The 12,528-nt window shown below is 42.1% G+C and overlaps 1 protein-coding gene across 6 annotated transcripts in view; it reads right to left on the bottom strand.

Moving 5' to 3' along the window:
• LOC129751184 (myocyte-specific enhancer factor 2-like) overlaps nt 1-12,528 on the bottom strand; it is a 227,748-nt gene that overhangs the window by 130,542 nt on the left and 84,678 nt on the right. For 2 of the 6 annotated variants that reach the window (XM_055746544.1, XM_055746543.1), the window contains exon 1: nt 9,079-9,726. The exons of the other annotated variants lie outside the window; for them this stretch is intronic. The gene's annotated coding sequence lies outside the window, so the exon portion shown is untranslated. Of the gene's footprint in view, nt 1-9,078; nt 9,727-12,528 lie in introns of those variants that run through there. 6 annotated transcript variants of the gene reach the window in all.

Here is a 12,528-nt window from a genome sequence, read left to right on the forward strand (position 1 = left end):
TTCGAATCCCATAAGTGGCCGACAGGTAAGATGTGTTTTCTCTTATAACTGACTATATAATATGAATGTTCAATCAGTTGCCAGCTGGGCAGGTATATGCACGAATGCGGAATACCTGTTGTAGATTCATAACACTGAAAATGTGATGAATCTTATACGGTTGCGAAACTGATTGTCACGTTCCTCAAGTAGGGCTCACACATACACAAAACACATTCATTACATGACAGCTCACACGAAGCCATGGAGTCGGGTATGTGGTTTGCATTGAAGATTTGCCGAACTCATGATCTAAAGAGTGCAATTCAGCGCATACCTTGGCGAAACTGCGGTGAATCCGTGCACCCATGGTGGATTATCTACATACTATATACATGATTGATTATTTTGATTGTTGCATCATACGGCTAGCAGCATCATCGCCAGACAAAGCACCAGAAACATAATGTATGAGTGTGTGTGAGAATTATTTATATTCTACAAACAGACAAACATTATTTTGTTATGTTTGATGGAATTTCGACTCACCGTTCTGTGCAAAATGCATCGATCATGAATGTAAATGAAAAACAAATGCGCCTCGACCAGGAATCGAACTCGAGTCCTCTGATCATCTCTCCGACACCTTACCAATAGGCCAAATCGTCAGATGAAACTAGATAAGCTGTAGCCGATCAATGGTGCTTATACTGCCCCAGGGGGTGGTGCTCATTATGCCCCTACAGAGACTGATTTTCAGTTTCCGGCGAAAATTTTTTGAATTTCAATTTTAAAGGTTTTTATTTACATTTTTAAGTTTCAGCTAGATAGGAAGTTCAACTTTTTATGGTTTGAACACGAAACAATGATGTAACTCACATATGATAGCTGTTTTCTATGGTTATAATAAAAAAAAAAAAAAAATTCTAATACAAGATAATGGGTTTTTTCTGCTGTTTGAATTTCGTTCTTTCAAATAATTAGATTTTAGAATAATGTATAAATTCAACTTTATTCACTCCCCTTCTTTGGGATTTTCAGAAAAATCGAAAGGGGGTGACCAAAGAAGACTTTGATATTTGTTCCTATCCGAACTTGTTTTAGACTAACAAATCTCTTATTGCTTTCGCTCGATTTTAGATCTTATCACTATACTCATACCGTGAATCTGCTGAACCATTAAAAAGTTTTCTTTTTCTAGAGAAAGCTAACACTCACCGAAATGTTCCAAACAGCGACAAATGTTTATAGGCAATTGAAAAAAAATCTATCTTCAAAGAAATCAACGCACTCTCGAGAAATAAGAGGTGCTCTGAATTGCTATCCATATGGTAAAATGTTTAACTATTTTATTCCATTCAAGAACTAATCGTTTAGTTTATGATGAAAAGAGCCAAAAGCATAACTTTAGACGAAACTTCAGCTAATTGTATAGTTAACCGTTTAGTCGCAGCCTGTGGCGTAGAGGATAGCCTTCAAGTCTTCTAAGTCAGCGGGCATGAGATCGAGTCCCGGTCACGGCGTACATAGTGCACTTTCTGTTGGTAGGTGGTTTTAGCATTTGTAAGATGCTAGTCATCATATCCTCGAAAGATGTACGCTTAGAGTTAAATAAAAAGGAATCTCTTCGAGGAAACATCGAGTATCATTGAGATCCTGTATGTGTTTGTGTAACAAGCATAAGTTTTGAATCAACGGAATATGAAATTGCACCAATTAAGGTGCAAGACATCAAAAATAAGAACTGATTGCAAAATGTTGCTTATTTTGTATTTCTTACTTTGTCTTCAATAAATTCGATGGAACTTTCCATAGATGCATGTTTCAGAATTTTGAATCACCAATCATTGACGTGACATAATTGTATTCATTAGTGCATTTGTTCAGAGAACCATCGACCTTTTCGACGACGTCACGAACGACAGCGTCATCCGAAGACGAACCGGAAACCATTTGGAGCACGTGCCTCTTACTACTGTAGGATGTCTCTTCCCCTTTAAAAACTTCTGCCTAGCTACCAGCTTCCAGATACCAAGCGAAAATCTAGCATCGTACGTCAGAGCATAACTTATGGTATCTCCCATAAGCCGCTGCCAGGCTGACTTAAGTGTTTCGAAACCAAAGAAAAAAAACAACGAAGGAAGGCTGCGCAGATGCGCTCGCTTTACCCAGACCAGGCCAGGAGAAGTATTACCTTTCATCCTCGGAAAAGCAAATGTTTCTAACGATTCCATCTTCTACCAGTAAACGGATGTTATGCTACGCGTAGGGGGTTCTCCGGTTCAGTGCAGCATATGTTTTCCTCCAGCCAGTAGCAAATTGCCGTGCGTACACGGCTTAAGTGTGACCATGCGCGTAGAGGCAGGCGTCTCAAGATAAGGGCTAGGCGCATTTGAGCGATGATGATCGCTGGCTGCTGGAGTAAATACTGAGCACGTGGTTCGTTCCTTCGAAAGATCATTCGGGAAGAATGGTCTGAGACAGAGTGTTAATGAACTTCTGTTCCATGTTGTTTTCCTTTCTTGTGAGGAACTTCTCTCTAACAAATCCTATTGGAAGTTGAAGAGGTCGAACGCCGGAATGTTGGCGACGAGTAGAAGACATCAGTCAACCGAGAACGCAGCTCAAGGATCGATCCAAAGTGATTGATGAGGCGGAATGTGCGGCAGCAGTTCGAGGATTTTACTTTTTAGTTTTGTCTGTTTTCATTCGGTGTTGTCAATTTGGAAAGAAAACAATTTTCTCCGGTTCGCATTTTTTAACCCATTTTCTTCACACCACTGCAGTGAGCAAGAAACGCAGATTTTTTTTTTAAAGAAATAACAGTGGTCAGCATTTGTTTTGATGCTGTCGAAATTTGACACCGTCCGAAATCATCCATAGAAATCATCGTCTAAATGTGCTGTCAATCAAAAATGAAAATATTCAAAATGAAATCCATCATAAATATACACTTTAAACCGAGGAAAAATTTAATTGATTTGAACACCCATTACAGAGGGATGGTAAACCAGAACGAAACTAGCAACCCTACCGAATCCAATGTAACATCGTCTTCATCTTGACAGTTTTCCTCGCGCAGGCTGAGGTTTTTTTCTTTTCGAATGACGACATTTGTTTTCCCCCACAGTTTTCCACTCACATAATCGGCATCGAGTTACCCCGAAAGATGAAGTCGCGAGGACTTGAGTCAGCCACGTCGTCGTCCGTCTCTCGATGATACACAAAACCTGGTCCGTGTTTCGGCTTAGGTTTTGCGTGCCTACCTCCTCTTCTTAAACTAGTACATAATTTACATGCGGTTTTCCGCGACTTTCATTGTATGAGTAAGCATGTGCTCTCGCGAAAGGAGTCTGCGCAGCTTCGTTGTCCATTTTTTTTCTTGCCTTTCTCTCAATCGAGCCGGGAAAATGGAACAGGAACATTAAGAATCAAGACTCTAGGGCCCAGGAGCAGATGAATCGTCGTCGTTTGTTTGCAGCTGCTGCGTGATCGGGTCATAAATCGACTCGTCCGTCGTGGTGTGTTTTCTTCAGGGGTTTTGGTTTTTGGGCGGAAAAGTTTCGCATAGCTACTGACTTTCAGCGCACCAGAAGGAAGAACGTCGAGCGCATGTACATACAACGTGCGCTTTGGAAATTTGGCTGATGAGTTTGTAAACGGGTGACTTAAGGTGGATTTTACGTCAGTTTGGATGATGTTCGCTGTTTTTTCTGATGATTTCGAAATTGATTAATCATGGCGCTAGGAATTCTGAAAACAACGTAATTATTAGATTTTTTTATTGTTCAATCGAATATTTAAAACTTTTGATCAGAAATTATTTAGCAAATGGTTTTTCTTAAATCTACTCTAGACTGCCCCAAATTCTATGAGAAATTTCATGCCAAATTTGGGCCAGATCGGATCACGGGAAGGGGTCGCTCAACGAGCCTAAAGTTTGTATGGGATTTTGAGACATTTTGTTCGGGAGGGACAAGAAAATCCAGTTTTTCATAAATACCTTTGGTCCCATTCGATCGATTTCTTTTGAAAACGACCTAAACTATGACAAATATTTCATCTGAAGATTGCATTTCGATTCGACTTATGATAAAAAACTTATTAAACTTAAAAAATGGCGTTAATTTTTTCGGGGTGATATTCATCAAGCAGTGTCTCTCATGATGATGATGATGATGATGATGATGATGAATCCATACTATAGTTAAATTATGCAGTTTTTAAATATTTGAAAAGATATCATTACAATTTTTTTTGATAAAAATGATAAAGTTAAAGAAATGGATTTATTTCATTTAAACATTTGTTAAAGTCTGCAAAAAGATTTAATTTTGCTTTAAAAATATCTCCGATATGTTTCTAGTCCAATCGAGTTGCAGTCTTCACATGAAATGTTAGTCTTAATTGAAATATTAATAAAATCTACATAGCTAAGCATTCGATTGGCACAGAAAAAAATGTTTGATGAAAAACCAGTTTCTTATGCTTCTTCAGAACACTATGTCTCAGAATCCCTTTCACACTTGAGATTCATTGCAACCCCTTCCTGTTGTCCGATTCCGCTCAAATTTGGCATATGGCCTTCTGATGTTTCCCTTAAACAATCAAAGTTTTTTTTTGCAAGTATTTTGAATTTAAAATAGGTACACAGACAAATTTGATAAATTAAATAAAAAATATCCTAAATTGTGATTTTTATCACGGATTAAACCGAAAATAGCTCTTCACACGATGATACAAACAACATGCTTTGTTCAGCAAAGTTTAAGTGCACAAAAATTCACATCTTTTGATGGTATTGGTATCAAAAATATTCTACGCTTGGTACACATGTTGAACAGTTGAATACACAATTTTTGGTCCAAAAAAATTTTTCCATGAAAATAGCTTGCTAATTTTCCATTTCGATACAAATTTGGCTCATTTTTCCTTTTATACGTGTAGTATTTAATCCAAACAAAATTTAAAAAAATATAAAATATATAAATTTTGTGAAAATTCTTGAACCCAGAATTTATTTTAAATAAAATATTTTGAAAGTGGTCTTTTTCAAAGATTGCGCTTGCGGAACCTCTGAAAGTTTGTTCTTTACATCCTAATCTACCATTTGGAGGGTGAGCCCCCAGATTCCTAGAAGTTATGCAATTTTGGGACAACCTACTGTACATATTGATGTTTTAAATTAGTATTCGGTGAATGAATTTTGATGTTCAATTCCGCCAATTTTCTGACATTTGTGTTAACACTTATTTTTTAACACATTTATAGATCAATGTATTTTTTACGATAAATTTATTTATTGCACTAAAATTTTCACTTGGAAAAAATCATTTGGGGGGGGGGGGGGAGTTTAACCCCTAAAACCCTCTAAAAATTGTTTTCAGACCTAATAAGAAAGAAATATTTATATTGCACAGTCATTTCTGAAGATCTTATTATTTATTGTGGCCATTGTGAAAAATTTGTGAAAGCCGTAAATACAACTTGCTTGTTTCACTAATATTAATTTTAGAATGTTATGATTTAATACAACGTTAGTCATCAGGAACATCTCAAATTTGAGCAGTGTTGAAAAACAACTGCGAACTGGAATGCAAACTGGTGTCAAATTTTACAAAAGTTTCCAAAGGACATAATATTGATTTCCCATTATTCGAGAGAAATCATATAAACATCGTAACCTTTAAAATATGAGTTTTTTCTGCAGTATTTCTTTTGAATGTTTTTTTTACTGTCCTGGCTTACAAGTGTTTTAATTTTACTTTAGTTTACTTTTCACTTGAGAGGTACAACGCGTGACCTGAGGAAATGAGAGATCGTGAGGACGTGGGGAAATGAGACAGTTGACAGTTAACTAGACTAGACTAGAGATATCGTAATCGTAAATACTCTCTTTTTTGTATTTGACCTATTTCTTATAAGAAAAATCGAAGCTCTTAGACTAAAAATTTCACAAAGGTTATGTAATTTTTTGAATATTAATAAACGGTCTTAAACACCCACTGAATTTCTTTCATTTTCCATTTGGACACTTTTCAGAAATGATGTAAATGTAGGACATCTTTTTTAAGTCTTGTTTGAATACCTATAGACAAGACTAGACAGGTGAAATATAAGATAAAGAGGTGAGCCATCCGACGAGCGATATGATACCGAGTAAGTAAGATGAGATTTGAAATGTCATTTTTCACATTACACGTTCACACGTAGGAAGATGAGATATGAGATGTGCGACGGGAGAAGGTTGAGTAAGACTTCAAGAAATCAAACATCAGATGACAAGACCAGACTAGACAAGACGAGACAGGTGAGACGTGAGACTTAAGATAACGAGGTGAGATATCCGACGCAAGATATAATACCGTGAGACGTGAGAAGTAAGATGAGATTTTAAATGTGAAAAGTGACACATGGGAAGATGAACTAAAAGATGTAAGACGGGAAAAGTATAGGTCAGACGTGGATCGTCAGACGTTAGACTGAAGGGCTAAAAGATGAGATACAAGCATGGGTATGAGAAATGTGAGAAGTGTGATGAGAGACGAAAAGTATCAGAGATGAAACAGGAGATGTGAGACCGTAAGAAAAGAGTGAGAAAGTGAAAAAAACAGATGTGAAAATAAAGCCGTGAGAAGGTAAGATAAAGGTGTTTGACGAGAAAAGTGAGAAGTGAGGCATGAGATGAGACGTGAAACATGAAAACAAGAGACGTGAGATGTGATTTTTGAGACATGAGACTTCCTTTCAAGGGGACTTAGTAACAGGATATTTAGTTTTTACTCGTTAAACCCCTTTATTCAATTTCCATATTTTAGAAATTTTCTTCTATTCCAGGCCATTTAGCTTGCCAGTAATTTGCCCAAATTTCATTGAATTCACTTTATTGGCAAAATCAAACAAAACACTTTGAATGGGATATTAAAATTTCTTATTTTTGTGTCCAAAAACGATTTTTAGGCAAATTTCATCAAAAAATTCAAGAATGGATTTTTGAAAGCCTAAAATATTATTAAAAATCTGCTGATATTTGTCGATGAAATAAAAATGTCTTTTTTCTGGTTTTTGTTGAATAATTTCTTGGTTTGTCCAAATTTGCCCGGATATTGCCCGGCGTTTGAGTTGAAAATTTTGAAATCAAATATCCGAATTTTGCCAGGTTTCCAGATAAAATGGCTCGGATTTGCCCGGACCGGATACGTGCCGGAAAAATTCTGGCAAACTTAATTAATAGTCTTCAAATTATTTCCCGAAAGAAATACTTTAAAGGCTGTATTTCTTTCGGGAATTTTAAGCAAAAGCCGCAACCTGTGACTTCAAAATGACGTTTGAACAAAATGTACTCGAATGTTGAGTCCTTTCTTCCAATAACCACCACGACTAATCCAAAATAAGCGGTCACCACCATCCATCAGTTCGTTCCTGAAAAAACGAGCAAAAACACCTTTGCCAATATCCTTAAAAATTCACAATGCGAACAGAAGTTCAGAATTGAAATCAGACTTCAGACAAATATTCGAGGTACAAATTCAAAGTACAGAGTACAAAATCAGAATTAATAAGGCTGGAAATATAAAATCCTTTTTTTTTTAAACTCGCGTCAGTTAAAACATCACGGTTAGGAATAGTTAGACAAAATCGAATTGTAATTTCAACTCCATATTCTATATTACTCAGTACAAAACTGTAATTTGATCCATTCTGGAATTTGAACCAAGTCCAATCTGCCAACTTGTATTTATCAATCTAAAACTTGAAAATTGTATCATGTTTCGGAAAAATGCTAAAATTTTTGGTTCATTTTTTATTTAAGTCGTTCATGATTGATTTAAACTTTCCTTCGTGAATTTTAAATCATAATACTATCAATTTTTTTCAAAGTGTGAGCTATCGTTTTTCCAAATTTTTGTATTTACCTCCGCAAAGTCAAATGGAAGAGAGATTAAAAATTTATGATTGTAAATTTTGATATGTTATTATAGGGGGTGTATCAAATTTGCACCTTTGGAGTTTCAAAACGCTTGGGATACAAAAAGTTTATTTTTTGATCAGAACTAACGTATTTGTTCAGCCTGTAAAGTCTAAAACGGCCAAGACTGAACAAAAAAGTTTCTTTCGGAGAAAGATCCTTTTTGTTTTTCATTAATATTTTCCAGGTGATATGAATTGAAATTTCAACATATTAAAATGGAATGATTGCAAAGCTTTCTGGCTAAATAGTAATAGCAAAATAGTAAAAAGAAATCGAGCTATATTCAGTTATATTGTTAAACAGAGAAAGTTGTTGGGCCTTTAAATGTTCTGATAAATTGATCTTCTTACATTGGATTTTCTGACTTTTTACAAACCTTCATTTGGACTTACAAGAGTTGGTAGATGTAATGTTTTTGCAAAAGTTGTATTGAAATATGATTCTTCTTCTCGTTCTATCGTTGATTGCTGCTTTTTAGCCATAAACTGGTCCATGGGGCCGGTAACGGTGACCATATACTCTGAAACATGGTTGAAATGTCTTTTTTCTACAATTTTTCTCAGTAGAACCGACAACAAAATTATGGAAATCATAATCGAAGTTTAATTGGCAAATAGTTCAAACTGCCACGGATGACGAAAATCGATCCCCGAATTTTTATTTATTGCTTATTTGAATCAGAACCTTATCCAAGCCATGGCCATGGTCAGTTTCCAACGATTGTCTGTGCGGATCTAATAGGATTTTAATTAAGCGCAGGAGGAAAAAGGGCAAACCTCACAGAGAAGGAAGCCACAACAACACTTCAAACGACAATTGAGCACCGGCAGCAGCAGGAGCCATAAGCCATTTATCGGACCGGAAGGTTTCACTTTCCACGCCGCTGCCAGAGGGAAGAAAAAAACGGAAAGCGCCATATTGCGCGTTGTGATTGCGTCAACATTGGAATGGCGCGATTACGGGCAGCCGAACAGGAACATGTGCTTATGTACCTGCTGCTGTTTTACATACCTACACAAAAAGTGTGTATACACAGGTTCTTTTGCAATCATAACAATAAATGAATGAGGGAGTGGGTCAGAGTAGATACAGGAAGAGATAGAAGAACATACAATTGAAAATCTTACCGCTGTTGGAGCTCTTTAAGTTTGTAGATCCTTCACGCAAGTTTTGCCAGCTAAGGCGAATCCAACGAATTTCCCACACACTGATCTAGGCGTCTCTCGATATGGAGCAAAGGCAATCGGCCGGTGGAAAATGATCTTCACCACTACTGATGAATTGAAGGAAAATTGACACAAACACTCTCTAAACACAAAACCTTTCCACAGTTTTCCACAGATCTAGGGGGGCCTCCGAAAAACCAAACTCAATGCAAACGCTCGCGCGCCAGAGGAGTCTAGTTGGCACTGACTTTTCATCCGATTTTCCTCCGCTATTAATAGAACATTGTTGGTTGGCAGCAGCCGGCTAGGAGTTCCGCCGAGCGCGATGATTCTGGGCGGCCGGCTATTCGTCGGCGGCGGTTCTCTCACTTGGGGAGCTCTCATCGCGCGGATCGTATCACGACGATCTTGTTTGGCTTTTCCCTAGCAAGTCGCAGCGATTTTCTTTTTGTTAGAAGTTTTTCAAGGAGGGAATACAGTGCTGTGTTAATTATTTGTGAAAAATCACTTTCGACAATTGCGAGTAAAATTATCCGATCTGATGATGATCTTTAACATCAGAACTTGAGAAAGACGCAAAAACCTTTTAAACACGTCCACTTGTCCTAAGGTCTTCAAGGCCTAGAGAGGGTCGTCAGACCTTCTGTGGGTATTCCGGCCTTTGACAGTTTTCCAGCCTTGGGAAAGTCTGTAAATTTTCTTAAGCTATTCCAGTCGACCTTCCTCTAGAAGGCCAGCCGACCTTCCTCTAGAAGGCCAGCCGACCTTCCTCTAGAATGCCAGCCGACCTTCATCTAGAAGGCCAGCCGACCTTCATCTAGAAGGCCAGCCGACCTTCCTCTAGAATGCCAGCCGACCTTCATCTAGAAGGCCAGCCGACCTTCATCTAGAAGGCCAGCCGACCTTCCTCTAGAAGGCCAGCCGACCTTCCTCTAGAAGGCCAGCCGACCTTCCTCTAGAAGGCCAGCCGACCTTCCTCTAGAAGGCCAGCCGACCCTCCTCTAGAAGGCCAGCCGACCCTCCTCTAGAAGGCCAGCCGACCCTCCTCTAGAAGGCCAGCCGACCCTCCTCTAGAAGGCCAGCCGACCCTCCTCTAGAAGGCCAGCCGACCCTCCTCTAGAAGGCCAGCCGACCCTCCTCTAGAAGGCCAGCCGACCCTCCTCGTGAAGGCCAGCCGACCTTCCTCGTGAAGGCCAGCCGACCTTCCTCGTGAAGGCCAGCCGACCTTCCTCTTGAAGGCCAGCCGACCTTCCTCGTGAAGGCCAGCCGACCTTCCTCGTGAAGGCCAGCCGACCTTCCTCGTGAAGGCCAGCCGACCTTCCTCGTGAAGGCCAGCCGACCTTCCTCGTGAAGGCCAGCCGACCTTCCTCGTGAAGGCCAGCCGACCTTCCTCGTGAAGGCCAGCCGACCTTCCTCGTGAAGGCCAGCCGACCTTCCTCTTGAAGGCCAGCCGACCTTCCTCGTGAAGGCCAGCCGACCTTCCTCGTGAAGGCCAGCCGACCTTCCTCGTGAAGGCCAGCCGACCTTCCTCGTGAAGGCCAGCCGACCTTCCTCGTGAAGGCCAGCCGACCTTCCTCGTGAAGGTTTGAAAGCACGACAACGGCCTTCTAGAGGAAGGTCGGCTGGCCTTCTAGAGGAAGGTCGGCTGGCCTTCTAGAGGAAGGTCGGCTGGCCTTCTAGAGGAAGGTCGGCTGGCCATCTAGAGGAAGGTCGGCTGGCCTTCTAGAGGAAGGTCGGCTGGCCTTCTAGAGGAAGGTCGGCTGGCCTTCTAGAGGAAGGTCGGCTGGCCTTCTAGAGGAAGGTCGGCTGGCCTTCTAGAGGAAGGTCGGCTGGCCTTCTAGAGGAAGGTCGGCTGGCCTTCTAGAGGAAGGTCGGCTGGCCTTCTAGAGGAAGGTCGGCTGGCCTTCTAGAGGAAGGTCGGCTGGCCTTCTAGAGGAAGGTCGGCTGGCCTTCTAGAGGAAGGTCGGCTGGCCTTCTAGAGGAAGGTCGGCTGGCCTTCTAGAGGAAGGTCGGCTGGCCTTCTAGAGGAAGGTCGGCTGGCCTTCTAGAGGAAGGTCGGCTGGCCTTCTAGAGGAAGGTCGGCTGGCCTTCTAGAGGAAGGTCGGCTGGCCTTCTAGAGGAAGGTCGGCTGGCCTTCTAGAGGAAGGTCGGCTGGCCTTCTAGAGGAAGGTCGGCTGGCCTTCTAGAGGAAGGTCGGCTGGCCTTCTAGAGGAAGGTCGGCTGGCCTTCTAGAGGAAGGTCGGCTGGCCTTCTAGAGGAAGGTCGGCTGGCCTTCTAGAGGAAGGTCGGCTGGCCTTCTAGAGGAAGGTTGGCTGGCCTTCTAGAGGAAGGTCGGCTGGCCTTCTAGAGGAAGGTCGGCTGGCCTTCTAGAGGAAGGTCGGCTGGCCTTCTAGAGGAAGGTCGGCTGGCCTTCTAGAGGAAGGTCGGCTGGCCTTCTAGAGGAAGGTCGGCTGGCCTTCTAGAGGAAGGTCGGCTGGCCTTCTAGAGGAAGGTCGGCTGGCCTTCTAGAGGAAGGTCGGCTGGCCTTCTAGAGGAAGGTCGGCTGGCCTTCTAGAGGAAGGTCGGCTGGCCTTCTAGAGGAAGGTCGGCTGGCCTTCTAGAGGAAGGTCGGCTGGCCTTCTAGAGGAAGGTCGGCTGGCCTTCTAGAGGAAGGTCGGCTGGCCTTCTAGAGGAAGGTCGGCTGGCCTTCTAGAGGAAGGTCGGCTGGCCTTCTAGAGGAAGGTCGGCTGGCCTTCTAGAGGAAGGTCGGCTGGCCTTCTAGAGGAAGGTCGGCTGGCCTTCTAGAGGAAGGTCGGCTGGCCTTCTAGAGGAAGGTCGGCTGGCCTTCTAGAGGAAGGTCGGCTGGCCTTCTAGAGGAAGGTCGGCTGGCCTTCTAGAGGAAGGTCGGCTGGCCTTCTAGAGGAAGGTCGGCTGGCCTTCTAGAGGAAGGTCGGCTGGCCTTCTAGAGGAAGGTCGGCTGGCCTTCTAGAGGAAGGTCGGCTGGCCTTCTAGAGGAAGGTCGGCTGGCCTTCTAGAGGAAGGTCGGCTGGCCTTCTAGAGGAAGGTCGGCTGGCCTTCTAGAGGAAGGTCGGCTGGCCTTCTAGAGGAAGGTCGGCTGGCCTTCTAGAGGAAGGTCGGCTGGCCTTCTAGAGGAAGGTCGGCTGGCCTTCTAGAGGAAGGTCGGCTGGCCTTCTAGAGGAAGGTCGGCTGGCCTTCTAGAGGAAGGTCGGCTGGCCTTCTAGAGGAAGGTCGGCTGGCCTTCTAGAGGAAGGTCGGCTAATCTTTAAGAGTATTGGCTGACCTTCTAGAGGAAAGTCGGGCGTTTTTCTAGAGGAAGGTCGGGCGGTCTTCTAGAGGAAGATCTGCTAGCCTTGTAAAGAAAGGTCGACTGGCCTTATAAAGAAAAGCAATCGAGAGAAGGTCGTTAGGTCG

The sequence above is a fragment of the Uranotaenia lowii genome, chromosome 3 (genome assembly GCF_029784155.1).
Source record: "Uranotaenia lowii strain MFRU-FL chromosome 3, ASM2978415v1, whole genome shotgun sequence".
NCBI lineage: Eukaryota > Metazoa > Arthropoda > Insecta > Diptera > Culicidae > Uranotaenia > Uranotaenia lowii.